Source organism: Rhinoderma darwinii, chromosome 2, assembly GCF_050947455.1.
Source record: "Rhinoderma darwinii isolate aRhiDar2 chromosome 2, aRhiDar2.hap1, whole genome shotgun sequence".
Lineage (NCBI taxonomy): Eukaryota > Metazoa > Chordata > Amphibia > Anura > Rhinodermatidae > Rhinoderma > Rhinoderma darwinii.
The window spans coordinates 187926411-187944578 of NC_134688.1; the positions used below are offsets into that span (position 1 = coordinate 187926411).

General features: G+C 43.3%; 1 long non-coding RNA gene across 2 annotated transcripts in view; it reads left to right on the forward strand.

Moving 5' to 3' along the window:
• Positions 1–2319: 2319 nt before the first annotated feature.
• LOC142740898 (uncharacterized) overlaps positions 2320–18168 on the forward strand; it is a 49133-nt gene continuing 33284 nt past the window's right edge. For both annotated transcript variants that reach the window (XR_012880913.1, XR_012880914.1), the window contains exons 1-2: positions 2320–2532; positions 6294–6420. This is a non-coding gene — a long non-coding RNA (uncharacterized LOC142740898). The remainder of the gene's footprint in view (positions 2533–6293; positions 6421–18168) is intronic.

Sequence of the window (18168 nt, forward strand, 5' to 3'; positions counted from 1 at the left end):
GTGTTCTTGAGGCTAATGAGTCTCACTAAGAAGAATAATGAAGATATCCTTTAATTATTCACGGCATCTTTTTTTTTCTAGCTGATAACAATGCATAACATGTAATTAAATAAAAACTCCAGCTGAGACAGAATCCTGCCAGCTCTCACCTGTGCCCCTTAGTGAGCCGTATCTCATTAAAAAAGAAAGAAATAATTCCAATTTCTGATTCCGGTGCTGGGTTCCATTGGTCATCCTCCTTGGAGAAAGCCAGGCAGCGTAAGAGCCGGTGGGTGGTCATCATTATGTAACGCCTGGGCTTCTGAAGCCTGGCAGGTGACAGTTAGGGCTTAGGAACACGGCAGAGCCCACTGCATTGAGCCTGAATAGCAGTATGGAACACTATTAGTGCACCGCCATACAGGCACTGTTGGACTCGGTATGTAACAATGCCTCTAGAGGAAAATAACTTATACATACAGAGTATGATGATTTTTTTTTCTGTTGGCTTCATAGGGAGGTAAGTAAAGGCTGTGCAAGATGTAATGGCTGGCATAAGGCTTGTCACCCACCTGTCCAAAAATTCAAGAGACGGCAGAGGGCACCCCAAAGACGTGTCACTTCGCCAGTTACACATTATATCTTCACAAGGTCAAGCTTAGCAAAACAACCCACATAAAAAATAATGCATTAATATATTTATTAGGGACAGTCAATGACTCCCTTATGCAATAGGCTGTCTGAACACATATCACTCGTTGTTGTCATGGGTAAAAGGGACCATCTATCAGAGTTGCAAAAAGGGATGATTATTGGCTTTCGGGCCAAGGGTGGCAGTATTTCTCAAACAGAGCAGTTTGTGAACTGTTTGCGTGCTGCTGTGGTGAAAGTGTATAGTGAGTGGACAAATGGCACCATTGGGAATAACCACGTGCCATTGATGTGAGAGGTGAATGTCGGCTACGTAGGTGCGCGAGGGCCGAACAACACGTTACAGTGGAGCAGCTCACCGTGAAAATCAACCAGGCGGCTACCAAACATGTGTCTACAACAATAGTTCAGCGAATCCTACTGTGTAAGGGGCTCCAAAGCAGCTGTATGGTCACTGCTCCTATGCTAACTAAGGTGTATCGAAAAAAGAAAAGACTTCAATTTGCACGGCAGTATCGGAATTGGACCACCAATGATTAGCAAAGGGTTGCCTTCTCCGATGAGTCAGTTTTCTGCTTCATCGAACTGTTGGACACTGGCGTGTCAGGCGAGAAACATCAGAGAACAAACACCCTGCAACCATCGCTAGAAGAATGCAAGCTGGTGGCGGCAGCGTTATGGTCTGGGGTATTTTTTAATGGCATTATCTGGGTCCACTCATCCATGTGGTAGACACTCTGAACCAATTTGGGTATGAATCCATCGTTGCAGATCACGTCCACCCATACATGCTGTTCATCTTCCCTGGGGCAGATGGAATATTCCAGCGAGACAATGCGACATGTCACACGGCTAGAAATGTCCGACAGTGGTTGGAAGAGCAAGACCAAGACTTCCAAGTACTTCCCTGGCCCCCTAGTTCACCAGACTTGAACCAAATTGAGCATTTGTGGGACCTCCATCGTCTTGTTCGCTCTATGGATCCTCCCCCACGCACCCTCCAGCAAATGTGGGATGCACTGCAGTCAGCATGGCTCCAGATATCTGAGACAATCTACCAGCACCTTACTGAGTCAGTCCCAGCCCGTCACGGCGGTTACTCTGGATATTAGCTGGTAGTCATAATAATGTGACTCAACTGTGTTTATACAGGGGGAGATTTTTCATACAGTCTAATTACAATTTTGTGCTGCAATTTTGGATGAAGAAACACAAGGAGATGGCATTACTGTTTATTACTCAACAGAAAACTCCATTGCAACAATTGAATCACCCTGGGGTTACAGTTTTGGCGGCCTTTTCATGTAAATGGGTATTTGGACCTATCTTCTACAATTCAATGGTTACCTCAGACCTGTACCTTATCATGCTCCAAGAAAATGTAATACCACAATTGCAGTCGGAACATGAAATTGAAGACATCTGTTTTCAGCAAGATGGAGCCGTCCGCACTCTGCTTTAACGGTGCGCAGGGCCGGACTGCCCATCTGGAAATTCTGGCAAATGCCAGATGTGCAGCTCGGAGGCCGCTCTGACATTGTTTCATGCTCTGATCAGCTGCTACAGACAGCTGATAAGAGCTTCTTTTACTGAGCAGAAGTTCTGATTGGTAGACAGCCTGTCAGCTGACAAGTGCTCCACCAATCAGCAAACGGTAAGCTCTGACTGCACACAGACCAGTGCAGGACATGGAGGGAGAGGGCTCTCTGGCTGCACGTGGCTGTATGTGGAGGGGTAGTCTTCCTGATAACATCCACTGCTTCCTGTCAATGAATGAAAAAACACCAGAAGGAGGAGGATGCAGGACTCTGCCCTATCTGCAACCTGGAGACACTGGAACAATCTCCTGCACATCTCTGGGCTGGAAAGTGTCTGATGCAGGGTCATGTGTTGTGGTGGAAGGTAGGGGAGACATTGTTTCAGATACTCTGTGCTTTATGGGGGGGGGGGATTAGGATCTTGTGTGATGTTGGTGGGGAAGTGATGAGAGGATACTGTGTGCTGGGGACTATTTATGCTTTGTGTAAAATGGGAGTTGTATGTGGGGGGTGGGGTTGTATTAGCCCTGTGTACTGTAAGAGGGGGGATTATACATCCATTTTTGTGGTGTTTGTGGGGGTAAGAGTATGTTCATACATTGCATGTTTTTTTACAACTAGAGCATACCTCCTCACCCACGCAACATTTTAAGCTTTGCACAACCTCTAGCACATATATGCCATTACTTCATGATCGGTGGGGATCCGACATCTGGGTCCCCCACCTGAGAATGAAGGGGCCGCAGTGCTGACTTAACACTGTGTCCCCTTTACTGTTTTTCCCTGCAAAACAGCACCCCGGCTAACCGGCGGTGCAAAGAACTGCAGCACGTCCACATTCACTTGAATGGAGCAGTGCTGCTGTTCAGGACACAGCCGGTGGCCGAGATGCCGCCATGCAGGGAAAAACAGTAAAGGGGAAAGAGGGCTAAATCAGCGCTGCGGCCCCTTCTTTAATTACTGTTATCTATTATATAACCGAGAAGACCGTGGTGTCCGAAGCTCACATAGAGCTCCGCCCACAGCCCAACCGCCAGTTAGCTCCGCCCACAGCCAGAAGACTGAGGAAGAAATGAGTAATTAGTGGCGTAGCTATAATGCCCCTCCCTCCCATACACAGTATAATGCACCCTCCCTCCCATACACAGTATAATGCCCCCTCCCTCCCATATACAGTATAAGGCCGCCCCTCCCTCCCATACACAGTATAATGCCCCCTCCCTCCCATACACAGTATATAGCCCCCCCCTCCCTCCCATACACAGTATAATGCGCTCCTCCTTCCCATACACAGTATAATGCCCCCATCTCCATCCCATACACAGTATAATGCCCCCATATGTACGGCCCTAATAGTAAAATAATAACATACATACTTATCTATCCCCGTTCCCCCGCTGGGTGGAGGATAATGCCCCAATATGTACAATATTAGGAGGGGAGGGGGGCATTATACTGTGTATGGGAGGGAGGGGGGCATTATACTGTGTTGGGGTAGCTATGGGGAGCATTATGCTGTGTTGGGGCAGCTATGGGGGGCATTATGCTGTGTGGGGGAAGCTATGGGGCTCATTATACTGTGTGAGGCAGCTATGGGGTGCATTATACTGTGGGGGCAGCTATTGGGAGCATTATACTGTGGGGGCAGCTATAGGGGTCATTATACTGTGTGGGGGAAGCTATGGGGGGCATTATACTGTGTGGGGCAGCTATGAGGGGCATTATACTGTGGGGCAGCTATGAGGGGCATTATACTGTGGGGGCAGTTATGAGGGGCATTATACTGTGGGTGGAGCTGATATGGGGGCATTTTACTGTGTGGGGGCAGCTATGGGGGCATTATACTGTGTGGGGGTGTCTATGGGGGGGGGCATTATACTGTGTGGGGGCAGCTATGGGGAGCATTATACTGTGTAGGGGCAGTTATGGGGGGGCATTTATATATATTAACAGACCACTGCATTCCTTTTGCTAGCAAACCCGTGTAACAGGTTTTCTATACTTCTTACAGTATATCTCAAAGTAGCTGTATTAATTACTCATGGTTTTTAAGATCTCTGCTTGCTGCTATTCAATGGTAACAGTCATTGTTTACTTTCAGTGGATAAAATTCTGTCCATGGTCATGTGATGGACACACAGATGCTGGGATTGTTAAAAGACACAGCTCTGAAACACATACTGTCAAGCCTTATTCAAACAAGCTTGTGTCATATCAGCCATGAAAAACGTCAGTTTTTCCCGGCCGATTCGCACCCGTGCAGGACCTGTTTTCACGGATCCCTCATAGACTTGAGTCTATTGAGAGTTCCGTGAAAACAGACAAAAATAGGACAAGACCTAATGTTTCACGGATCCTTCACACAGTCCATTAAAGCAACGGCCGTGTGAATAGCCCCATAGAATTACATGCAGCCGCGTGACGGTCGTTAAAAAACGCCCGTCACACGGCCGAGCTATACGCTCGTCTGAATAAGGCATAACTGTAATACAACCTCTGTGTCATCACATGACCATGGACAGAATTTTATTCACTGGAAGTGAACAATGAAAGTTCCTACTGAATAACAACAAGCAGGGATCTTGAAAACTGTGAGGAATTAATACAGAAATTATACTTTTGATACTTTTAATAATATTAGTTTTCTGAAACCAGACAACCCCTTCCCGACATCCGCCGTATATATACACGTATATATGCGGTGCACGTCGGGTGGGGGAGTATGGAGCGGCCGCACTGACTGAGCCTGCTCGATAGAATGAGCGTGTTGGCTGTGTGTTACAGCCTACACTTTAGGGTAACGATCACTATCCCGCTCGTTTAACCCAATAAATTCCGCGGTCAATAGCGACCGTGGCATTTAAGTGACTAGAAACAGAGGGGCGGCCTTTTGTAAAATTTCAATGCCCCACCTGCAACGTGATCGCGGTGTGCCGTTGGTTGGCATGGCAGTCTGAATGCCTGATAAAGGCCCCCACGTCTGCCATATTTGAAGGGCTTCATAGGAGAGTGTCAGTATCACGGTATACTGCAATATGTTAATATTGCAGTATATCATGCAAGTTGGATCGCTGGTTGAAGTCCCCAAGTAAAAAACAGTAAAATAATATTTTTTTCATAAATAAATAAAAAAAGTTAAAAGAAAAAACCTTTTCCCATTTTCCCCTTTTCTCAATCTAAAAAAAAAAATTAAGATATCGACGCATCCGTAATACGGAAAAGTCTGAACTATTACAATATATAATTATTTCATCCGCACGGTGAACGACGTAAACAATTAAAATGCCAGAATCGCTGTTTTTTGGTCACTTCAACTCCCACAAAAAATGTAATCAAAAGTGATCAAAAAGTCTCATGTATCAGGAATTAAAACTACAGCTCGCCCACTAAAAAATAAGCCTTCATATCGCTCAATCGACGGAAAAATATGTGGCGAATAAACCCAAATTTTATTTTTAACAATCAGTCTTTTCTTGTAAAAGTAGTAGAAACATAAAAAAAAACTATATTAATTTAGTATCACCATAATCGTATTTACCCACATAATACAGTTAACCTCCGTTTTTATCGCAGGGTGAACACCGCAAAAACAAAACCCCCCTAAAGTTTGAGGAATCGCTGTTTATTCTTATTCCATCCCACAAATATTTGTTTTCCAGTTTCCCCACTACATTATATAGTACAATATATGGTACAATAAATGACCCTCATATGGTAATATGGTAATATTGATGGAAAAATAAAAAAATTATGGCTTTTGGAAGCTGGGGAGGAAAAAAACGAAAGTGAAAGTCCGAAAAATGGCTGCGGTGGGAAAGGGTTAATGGGACTGAGTTGTAATACCAGGTACAGCCGTAACTATATGATATATACTGTAGCCATGCTGCACTCACCACACCTTCTCATAAGCTACAAGCGAACAAACCGGGTATGTCCACAAATAGCAATAAACACTGTGGATTTTCTGCATCGTAATACAGTAGCAGCAGAGTGGATGAGATTTAAACAAACCTCATCCACACACTAAAATCAGCCGAAAAAACATTCATAAATTGACCTGCAGTGCTATTTTTTAATCCGCAGAATGTCAATTTATGTTTTGGAATCGCTGCTTTTCTTTTGCAGGTTTTGCGATTATTGCGGCGGAAAAGCTCAGAAAAAAAATCCCTTATACTTCTCTATACTTCTCCGTCAATGCCGGCCTTCTCAGTTGAACACAGGTGATAGTTCCGCCATGATTACGGAGACTGGGGTTAGTATAAGCTTTTTCTTTTTAACCACTGTCTTCCACCAGAAAAATTGCCCCACTCTTTGGTACTGTGTACTTTTACGCAGCGTATCTGCCCTGTATGAACATGGCCATATATTTCACATTCACCAAACAACAAGTGGGCCTGTGTGCTTTCGAATGCCAGGGTTGAATTTCATCCCCAGCCCGGCCCTGGCGGTGCATAATTTTCTCAATGAAAAATTACCCAATAGGTGGATAGGTAGACGAGGCCCGGTTGAATGGCCACCACGACACCAGACTGTATGCCGATGGCCATTTTGTTTTGGGGAGTTATCAAAGATCAGGTATATTCAAGGAAACCACACACGGTTGATAACACGATTCAGTTCATAAAAGAAGCAAGAAATCAATGCCAATAAAGAACTTATTAAAGAACCAAAGTATGCTTGAGTATAAAAACTAAATTACAGCAATGTGTAATTAGTGAGGGAGGCCAAATGGAACATATAAGTGTGTGTACTTAATTGTTTTGTTATTTTATAAAATACTATTTAAATTGTTTGCCTACTTATGCACCCTCCCCCCCTGTATATATACACCGTGTTCCAAATTATTATGCACGTTGGATTTAAGTGTCATAAACATTTAATTATTTGTTTTTCAATTAAACTCATGGATGGTATAGTGTCTTAGGGCTCTTTGGATCATTGTAATCAATCTCAGACACCTGTGATAATTAGTTTGCCAGGTGTGCCCAATCAAAGGAAAACTACTTAAGAAGGACGTTCCACATTATTAAGCAGGCCACAGGTTTCAAGCAATATGGGAAAGAAAAAGGATCTCTCTGCTGCCGAAAAGCGTGAAATAGTGCAATACCTTGGACAAGGTATGAAAACATTGGATATTTCAAGAAAACTTAAGCGTGATCATCGTACTGTGAAAAGATTTGTGGCTGATTCAGAGCACAGACGGGTTCGTTCAGATAAAGGCATAATGAGGAAGGTTTCTGCCAGACAAATTAATAGGATTAGGAGAGCAGCTGCTAAAATGCCATTGCAAAGCAGCAAACAGGTATTTGAAGCCGCTGGTGCCTCTGGAGTCCCGCAAACCTCAAGGTGTAGGATCCTCCAGAGGTTTTCAAGTGTGCATAAAGCTATTATTCGGCCACCCCTAAACAATGCTCACAAGCAGAAACAGTTGCAGTGGGCTCAGAAATACATGAAGACTAATTTTCAAACCGTGTTGTTTACTGATGAGTGCCGTGCAACCCTGGATGGTCCAGATGGATGGAGTAGTGGATGGTTGGTGAATGGCCACCATGTCCCAACAAGGTTGCGATGTAAGCAAGGAGGTGGCAGAGTCATGTTTTGGGCTGGAAGCATGGGGAGAGAGCTAGTAGGCCCCTTTAGGGTCCCTGACGGTGTGAAAATTACCTCTGCAAAGTACGTAGAGTTTATAACTGACCACTTTCTTCCGTGGTACAAAGAACCGTGCCTTCCGTAGCAAAATTATCTTCATGCATGACAATGCACCACCTCATGCTGCAAAGAATACCTCTATGTCATTGGCTGCTATGGGCATAAAAGGAGAGAAACTCATGGTGTGGCCCCCATGTTCCCCTGACCTCAATCCTATTGAGAACCTCTGGAGCATCCTCAAGCAAAATATCTATGAGGGTGGGAGGCAGTTCACATCAAAACAGAAGCTCTGGGAGGCTATTCTGACATCCTGCAAAGATATTCAAGCAGAAACTGTCCAAATACTCACAAATTCAATGGATGCAAGAATTGTGAAGGTGATATCAAAGAAGGGGTCCTATGTTAAGATGTAACTTGGCCTGCTAAGTTTTTTTTTATTGAAAGAGCTTTTGATTTCTGTAAATATGACCTCATGATGCTGCAAATTCAACAAATTACCATATTAGTTCTCTTTACAACCTTTAAAATGTTTTGATCTCTGTTGTGCATAATAATGTGAAACAGTGCATTTTGAGTTTTTTACTTCTAAAAAAAAATCTGTTATCATTAGGAGATATGTTCAATAAAATTTGCATTATACTCCAACGGTTGATGGCTTGAAGATTATACTGACTGTCATTTGCATCGACTATTTAGGAAAATCAGCGAAAAATAACATTTGCATAATAATTTGGAACGCGGTGTATATATTGAAAGAAAGAGTGAGCGAGATAGCTAGATATGAGATAGATGATAGATAGATAGATAGATAGATATGAGATAGATGATAGATTTATAGATCAGTGGCGTAACTCCCGCTGTAGCAGCCGTAGCGACTGCTACGGGGCCTGCGGCTTGAGGGGGCCCGTGCCGCTAGCCGACACCCCCCCATATGCTCGGTGGCGCCGCTAGTAGCCGTTATAGCTGCTACAGCAGTAGCGCCGCTACTATGGGGCCTGCACCGCCGAGCCTCCAACAAGTATGGGCGACACAGGCCCTCTCATGCTTGTAGGCGTCACTAGCACCGGAGGGGGCCCGATGCTAGCGACAGCCAAATACATGCGCCTTACAATGACGCTGATTGGCTAGCGGCGCAATGATGTCATCGCTCCGCTTTCATGCTTGAAAGGCCCTGATTGACGGGGCAAGTCATTCTGCCCTGCCAATCAGCGTCATTGGACGACGCTCATCCAGCTCCTGCAGACCTGCTCAGAAGAGAGCAGATCTGCATCATCAGCGAACAGGAACGGGATCATGTGAGTATGTAAAGTTCTTTTGTTTTTTTTCTCTCATAAAACTGTTAATGGCATTATCTATAGTGGGGGCTCTATCTACAGGGGGGGTCATCTATATGTGGGCCACTATATACAGGAGGGGTCTATATGTGGGGATGTGGGGTACTAGCTACAGGGGTGGTCTGTATGTGGGGATGTGGGGCACAATCTACCGGGGGGGTCTATATGTGGGGATGTGGGCCACTACCTACAGGGGGGTCTATATGTTGGGCACTATATACAGGGGGAGCTATATGTGAGACACTATACAGGGGTGGGCTATATGTAAAGCACTATCTATAGGGGAGCTATTTTTTAGGGCACTTTCTATAGGGGTGGGCTATATGTGGGACACTATATACAGGGGTGGGTTACCTGTGGGGTACTAGCAACAGGGTGGCTATATGTAGGGCACTGTCTACAGAGGTGGGCTATACATGGAGCACTACCTATAGGGGAAGCTATATGTAGGGCAGCACGGTGGCTATGGGGGCACTATCTACAGGGGGCACGGTGTGTGTGTGGGTGACAGTGTATGGTACTTTTATAATCAGGGACACAGTGTATGGCGCTATTGTAGTTAGAGGTGTTGAGAATTTTAACTTCGTTTATAGGTGCAGAAATGATTTAAAAGTGAGAAGCTGAAGACATCTGAGCGGAAAACTGCAGAAATGGGTCGTGGCCGGTAGAAATCCATCATAGATATCTGGACCGGAGGGAGAAGAAAAGAACTAGAATCTGAGACTTCACCGGTGAGTCACTTAATGTAAATGTTTATTCTGCCTCTAATCGGCACTGTAGTCACTGTATGATCTGCAGTGTGATGATTATGATATGATTTTTTTGTGAAACAGCATCTCTCAGCATATCCTCACCATTGTTCGGGCCATGCTGGGAGCTGTAGTTTTACGCCGTACAAACCTATACGGCAGGGGTTGCACTAAATTGAGCTGTATTTGTCCTGGTGTTGTATATATATACTGATCTTGGTTCTGATTCTGTATGTAAGTACTGAGCTTGGTTCTGGTGCTGTATATACGTATGAGATTGGTTTTGGTTTTGTGTATATATGTACTGAGCTTGGTACTGGTGCTGTATTTATGTACGGAGGTTGATTCTGGTGCTGTATTTATGTACTGAGGTTGATTCTGGTGCTGTATATATGTACTGAGCTTGGTTCTAGTGCTGTATTTATGTACTGAGGTTTGTTCTGGTGCTTTACTTATGTACTGAGGTTTGTTCTGGTGCTGCATATATGTATGGGCTTGGTTCTTGTGCTTTATTTATGTACTGAGCTTGGTTCTAGTGCTGTATATATGTACTGAGCTTTGTTCTTGTGCTGTATATATGTCAGAGCTTGGTTCTAGTGCTGTATTTATTTACTGAGCTTGGTTCTGGTGCTGTCTATATGTACTTATCTTGGTTCTAGTTCTGTATTTATGTACTGATCTTGGTTGTGGTACTGTATTTCTGTACTGTTGTGGTACTGTATATATGTCGCAGCTTGGTTCTGGATCTGTAGTTTATATAGGATATATTTATAATAACAAAATTGCAGGGCAGGTGGAGTTGTTCTCAATTCATTGTATATTTAATGGGAAACTGTCAGGTAGTTTTAACCCCTTGAACCGCCACCATGATCTGACAATATTTCCAAACATTCCCTTGTTTTTTTCAGATGCAGCAAAATTCTTAAAATCCACTTTTAAAACGGCGCACACTATATGCTAATTACTCATTAGGGGGTCATGGGGCAGTGCCGCTATCCTGAAGAGTCACATAGTCCTGCCTTCAAACCCACCTTTCCATGTTTGAGTGACATCTCCCTGGCTGATACAACTTTCTCGGATGCGCCATTGCCTTGTGGCACTATACACAAGGGGGGGGGGGTGACTGTGTGGCACTATACACAAATAGGGGCTGTGTGGCACTATACACAAGGGGGAGCAGTGTGGCACTATACACAAGGGGGAGCTGTGTGGCACTATACACAGGGGGGAGCTGTGTGGCACTATACAAAATGGGGAGCTGTGTGGCACTATACACATGGAGGAACTGTATGGCACTATTTACAAGGGGGAGGGCTGTGGCTCTATCTACAGGGGGCTGAGTGTGGCGCAATCTACAGGGAACTGTGTGTGGCACTTTCTTCTAAGGATGGGCTGTGCTGCACTTTCTACTAAGGGGGGGCTGTGTGGCACTATATACAGTGGGAGCTGTATAACGCTATATACAGTGGGAGCTTTATGGAAATATCTACAGGGGGGCTGTATGGAACTATCTACAAGGGGGAGGTGGGGGCGCTATCTACAAATGGGGTGTGACACTGTCTATAAGCGGGGCTATATAGCACTGTCTACAGGGGGCTGTATGGCACATTCTACAGGGGGCACTATTTATAAGGGGGGCTGCTTGTGGCACCCGTGGGGGGCCCCAGTTAAGAGTTTGCTATGGGGCCCAGTCTTTCCTAGTTACGCCCCTGTTATAGATAGATATGAGATGATAGATAGATAGATAAAAATATAATAGATAGATTTAGATATGAGATAGATAGATACATAGAGGGCCGCACCATCCATGAGGCGAGATGAGCATCCCGCCTCAGGCGGTGGCCTGCTGCCTCTCTGTGGGGGCGGTGGCGCCACTGCAACCAGCCGCGATCACCGCACCCTGCACTATAATTGTACCTGCGTCTATAGGACGCAGATACAATTACATACATAAGCAATGAATGGCGGGGCACGTTACATTGATAAGCAATCAATAGCGGGGCACGCCTTTTACGGATGAAAGCAGCGCGATGACGTCATCGCACTGCTTGTGTCGTTAAAAGGTGCTAAGTGACTGGGCAATAAATTCTGCCCTGCCAATAAATGTCTTTCAATGCCGCAAGCGACGCGATAACGTCATCGCGCCGCTTGTGTAGTTCAGCCTCAGCAGACCTGCTCAGAAAAGAGCAGGACTGCATTGTATGAGGGACTATATGTGGAGCACTATCTACAGGGAGGGCTATATGTTGAGCAATATCTACAGGGGGGTAATATGTGGAGCACTATCTACATGGGGACTATATGTTGAACACTATCTACAGGGGGGTTATATGTGGAGCACTTCCTACAGGAGACTATATGTGGGCACTATGTACAGATCTGTGGGACCACTATCTACAGGGGGCTCTATGGAGGGCACTATATATTTGGGGCACTGTCTACAGGGGGCTCTATGTGGGGCACTGTCTGCAGGAAGCTCTATGGAGGGTACTATGTATGTGGGGCACTATCTACAGGGGGCTCTATGTGGGGCACTGTCTGCAGGGGGCTCTTTGGGGGCACTATCTACATGTGGCACAGTGTGTGTTTGTGTGGGACACAGTGTATGGCGCTATTATAATCAGGGACACAGTGTATGGCGCTATTGGAATTAGAGGTGCAGTGTATGGTGCAATTATATTTAGAGTGTAGTGTGTGGCACCATGAAAGTTTATCGTTTATAGGTGCAGAAATGTTTGAAAAGTGAGAAGCTGAAGACAATTGAGCGGAAAACTGCAGAAATGGGCTGTGGCTGTGAGAAGTCATCATTGAGGTCTGGACCGGATGGAGAAAAGAGAAAAAGAACTAGAATCTGATGTCACCTGTGAGTCACTTAATGTAAATGTTTATTCTGCCTCTAATCAGTACTGTAGTCACTATATGATCTGCAGTGCAATGATGTATGGTATGATTTTTTTTTTATGCAACAGCAACTCCCAGCATATCCTTATCATTGTTCAGGCCATGTTGGGAGCTGTAGTTTTACGCCGTAGAAACCTATACGGCAGGGGTTTCAATAAATTGAGCTGTATTTGTGCTGGTGCTGTATATATGTACTGAGCTTGGTTCTGGTGCTGTATATATTTACTGAGCTTGCTTCTAGTGCTGTATATATATACTGAGCTTGGTTCTGGAGCTGTATGTACTGAGCTTGGTTCTAGTGTTGTATTTATGTACTGAGTTATGTTCTGGTGTTGTATATATGTTCTGAGCTTTGTTCTGGTACTGTATATATGTTCTGAGCTTGGTTCTGGTACTGTATATATGTATTGAGTTTTGTTCGGGAGCTGTATATATGTACTGAGCTTTGTTCTGGTGTTGTATATATGTACTGAGCTTTGTTCTGGTGCTGTATATATGTACTGAGCTTTTTTCTGGTGCTGTATGTAGGTACTGAGCTTTGTTCTGGTGCTGTATATATGTGTGTGTATATATATATATATATATCCTGAGCTTGGTTCTGGTGCTGTATATATATACTGAGCTTTGTTCTGGTACTGGATACATGTGTTGAGCTTGGCTATGGAGCTGTATTTGTGTACTGAATTTTGTTCTGGTGCCGTGTGTATATACAGTGAAGGAAATAAGTATTGGATCCCTTGCTGATTTTGTAAGTTTTCCCACTGTCAAAGACATGAACAGTCTAGAATTTTTAGGCTAGGTTAATTTTACCAGTGAGAGATAGATTATATTTAAAAAAAAACAGAAAATCACATAGTCAAAATTATATATATTTATTTGCATTGTGCACAGAGAAATAAGTATTTGATCCCTTTGGCAAACAAGACTTAATACTTGGTGGCAAAACCCTTGTTGGCAAGCACAGCAGTCAGACGTTTTTTTTTTAGTTGATGATGAGGTTTGCACACATGTTAGATGGAATTTTGGCCCACTCCTCTTTGCAGATCATCTATAAATCATTAAGATTTCGAGGCTGTCGCTTGGCAACTCGGATCTTCAGCTTCCTCCATAAGTTTTCGATGGGATTAAGGTCTGGAGACTGGCTAGGCCACTCCATGACCTTAATGTGCTTCTTTTTGAGCCACTCCTTTGTTGCCTTGGCTGTATGTTTCGGGTAATTGTCATGCTGGAAGACCCAGCCACGAGCCATTTTTAATGTCCTGGTGGAGGGAAGGAGGTTGTCACTCAGGATTTGGCGGTACATGGCTCCATCCATTCTCCCATTGATGCGGTGAAGTAGTCCTGTGCCCTTAGCAGAGAAACACCCCCAAAACATAATGTTTCCACCTCCATGCTTGACAGTGGGGACGGTGTTCTTTGGGTCATAGGCAGCATTTCTCTTCCTCCAAAAACGGCGAGTTGAGTTAATGCCCAAGAGCTCTCACCTTCCTCAGGATCAAGGATACCCCACGAGGTGAGATTTTGCATGGAGCCCCAGATCGATGTCGATTGACAGTCATTTTGTATGTCTTCCATTTTCTTACTATTGCACCAACAGTTGTCTCCTTCTCACCCAGCGTCTTACTTACGGTTTTGTAGCCCATTCCAGCCTTGTGCAGGTCTATGATCTTTTCCCTGACATCCTTAGAAAGCTCTTTGGTCTTGCCCATGTTGTAGAGGTTAGAGTCAGACTGATTAATTGAGTCTGTGGACAGGAGTCTTTTATACAGGTGACCATTTAAGACAGCTGTCTTTAAAGAGGCTCTGTCACCAGATTTTGCAGCCCCTATCTGCTATTGCAGCAGATCGGCGCTGCAATGTAGATTACAGTAACGTTTTTATTTTAAAAAAATGAGCATTTTTGGCCAAGTTATGACCATTTTTGTATTTATGCAAATGAGGCTTGCAAAAGTCCAAGTGGGTGTGTTTAAAAGTAAAAGTCCAAGTGGGCGTGTATTATGTGCGTACATCGGGGCGTTTTTAATACTTTTACTAGCTGTGCGTTCTGAAGAGAAGTATCATCCTCTTCTCTTCAGAACGCCCAGCTTCTGCCAGATCACGCTGTGACGTCACTCACAGGTCCTGCATCGTGTCGGACACATCGGCACCAGAGGCTTCAGTTGATTCTGCAGCAGCATCGGCGTTAGCAGGTAAGTCGATGTAGCTACTTACCTGCAAACGCTGATGCTGCTGCAGAATCATCTGTAGCCTCTGGTGCCGGTGTCCTCGCTCGTCTGACACGATGCAGGACCTGTGAGTGACGTCACATCGTGATCAGGCAGAAGCTGGGCGTTCTGAAGAGAAGTGGATGATACTTCTCTTCAGAACGCCCAGCTAGTAAAAGTATTAAAAACGCCCCGATGTACGCACATAATACACGCCCACTTGGACTTTTACTTTTAAACACACCCACTTGGACTTTTGCAAGCCTCATTTGCATAAATACAAAAATGGTCATAACTTGGCCAAAAATGCTCGTTTTTTAAAAATAAAAACGTTACTGTAATCTACATTGCAGCGCCTATCTGCTGCAATAGCAGATAGGGGCTGCAAAATCTGGTGACAGAGCCTCTTTAATGCAGGCACCAAGTTGATTTGGAGCGTGTAACTGGTCTGGAGGAGGCTGAACTCTTAATGGTTGGTAGGGGATCAAATACTTATTTCTCTGTGCACAATGCAAATAAATATATATAATTTTGACTATGTGATTTTCTGTTTTGTTTTTTTAAATAGAATCTAGCTCTCACTGGTAAAATTAACCTAGCCTAAAAATTCTAGACTGTTCATGACTTTGACAGTGGGCAAACTTACAAAATCAGCAAAGGATCAAATACTTATTTCCTTCACTGTATATATATATATATATATATATATATATATATATATATATATATGCTGAGCTTGGTTCTAGTGTTGTATTTATGCACTGAGCTAGGTTCTGGTGTATATATGCTCTGAGCTTGGTTCTGGTACTGTATATATATATATATATATATATATATATATATATAGTTTTGTTCTGGAGCTGTATATATGTACTGAGCTTGTCTCTGGTGTTGTATATATGTACTGAGCTTCGTTCTGGTGCTGTATATATGTACAGAGCTTTGTTCTGGTGCTGTATTTAGGTACTGAGCTTAGTTCTTGTGCTGTATTTGTTTTGTGCTTGGTTCTGGTGCTGTGTGCATATATATATATATATATATATATATATATATATATATTTTTTTTATATATATATATATATATATATATACTAAGCTTGGTTCTGGTGCTGTATGTATATATATATATATATATATATATATATATATACTGAACTTTGTTCTGGTACTTTATATATGTATTGAGCTTTGTTCTGGAGCTGTATTTGTGTAATGAGCTTTGTTCTGGTGCTGTATATATGTGAGAGCTTTGTTCTGGTGCTGTATATATGTCAGAGCTTGGTTCTGGAGCTGTATATATGTCAGAGCTTGATTCTGGTGCTTTATATATGTATGAGCTTTGTTCTAGTGCTGTATATACACTACCGTTCAAAAGTTTAGGGTCACTTAGAAATTTCCTTATGTGTGCAAGAAAAGCACAGTTTTTTTCAATGAAGATAACATTAAATTAATTAGAAATACACTCTATACATTGTTAATGTGCTAAATGACTATTCTAGCTGCAAACATCTGGTTTTTAATGCAATATCTACATAGGTGTATAGAGGCCCATTTCCAGCAACCATCACTTCAGTGTTCTAATGGTACATTGTGTTTGCTAACTGTGTTAGAAGGCTAATGGATGATTAGAAAACACTTGAAAACCCTTGTGCAATTATGTTAGCACCGCTGTTAACAGTTTTGATGTTTAGAGGAGCTATAAAACTGACCTTCCTTTGAGCTAGTTGAGAATCTGGAGCATTACATTTGTGGGTTCGATTAAACTCTCACAATGGCTAGAAAAAGAGAGCTTTCATGTGAAACTCGACAGTCTATTCTTGTTCTTAAAAATGAAGGCTATTCCATGCGAGAAATTGCCAAGAAACTGAAGATTTCCTACAACGGTGTGTACTACTCCCTGCAGAGGACAACACAAACAGGCTCTAACCAGAGTAGAAAGAGAAGTGGGAGGCCCCTCTGCATAACTGAGCAACAAGACAAGTACATTAGAGTCTCTAGTTTGAGAAATAGACGCCTCACAGGTCCTCAACTGGCAGCTTCATTAAATAGTACCCGCAAAACGCCAGTGTCAACGTCTACAGTGAAGAGGCGACTCCGGAATGCTGGCCTTCAGGGCAGAGTGGCAAAGAAAAAGCCATATCTGAGACTGGCTAATAAAAGGAAAAGATTAATATGGGCAAAGGCACACAGACATTGGACAGAGGAAGATTGGAAAAAAGTGTTATGGACAGACGAATCGAAGTTTGAGGTGTTTGGATCACACAGAAGAACATTTGTGAGACGCAGAACAACTGAAAAGATGCTGGAAGAGTGCCTGATGCCATCTGTCAAGCATGGTGGAGGTAATGTGATTGTCTGGGGTTGCTTTGGTGCTGGTAAAGTGGGAGATTTGTACAAGGTAAAAGGGATTTTGAATAAGGCTATCACTCCATTTTGCAACACCATGCCATACCCTGTGGACAGCGCTTGATTGGAGCCAATTTCATCCTACAACAGGACAATGACCCAAAGCACACCTCCAAATTATGCAAGAACTATTTAGGGAAGAAGCAGGAAGCTGGTATTCTATCTGTAATGGAGTGGCCAGCGCAGTCACCAGATCTCAACCCCATAGAGCTGTTGTGGGAGCAGCTTGACCGTATGGTACGCAAGTAGTGCCCATCAAGCCAATCCAACTTGTGGGAGGGGCTTCTGGAAGCATGGGGTGAAATTTCTCCCGATTACCTCAGCAAATTAACAGCTAGAATGCCAAAGGTCTGCAATGCTGTTTTTGCTGCAAATGGAGCATTCTTTGAGAAAAGCAAAGTTTGAAGGAGAAAATTATTATTTCAAATAAAAATCATTATTTCTAACCTTGTCAATGTCTTGACTATATTTTCTAGTCATTTTGCAACTCATTTGATAAATATAAGTGTGAGTTTTCATGGAAAACACAAAATTGTCTGGGTGACCCCAAATTTTTTAACGGTAGTGTATATATATATATATGTACTGAGCTTGGTTCTGGTACTGTATATATGTATGAGGTTGGTTCTGGAGCTATAATTATGTAGAATATATTTATAATAACAAAATTGCAGGGCGGATGGAATTGTTTTCAATTCATTGTATATTTAATGGGAACCATTCAGTAATACATGACCTGAAAATATTTCCAAACATT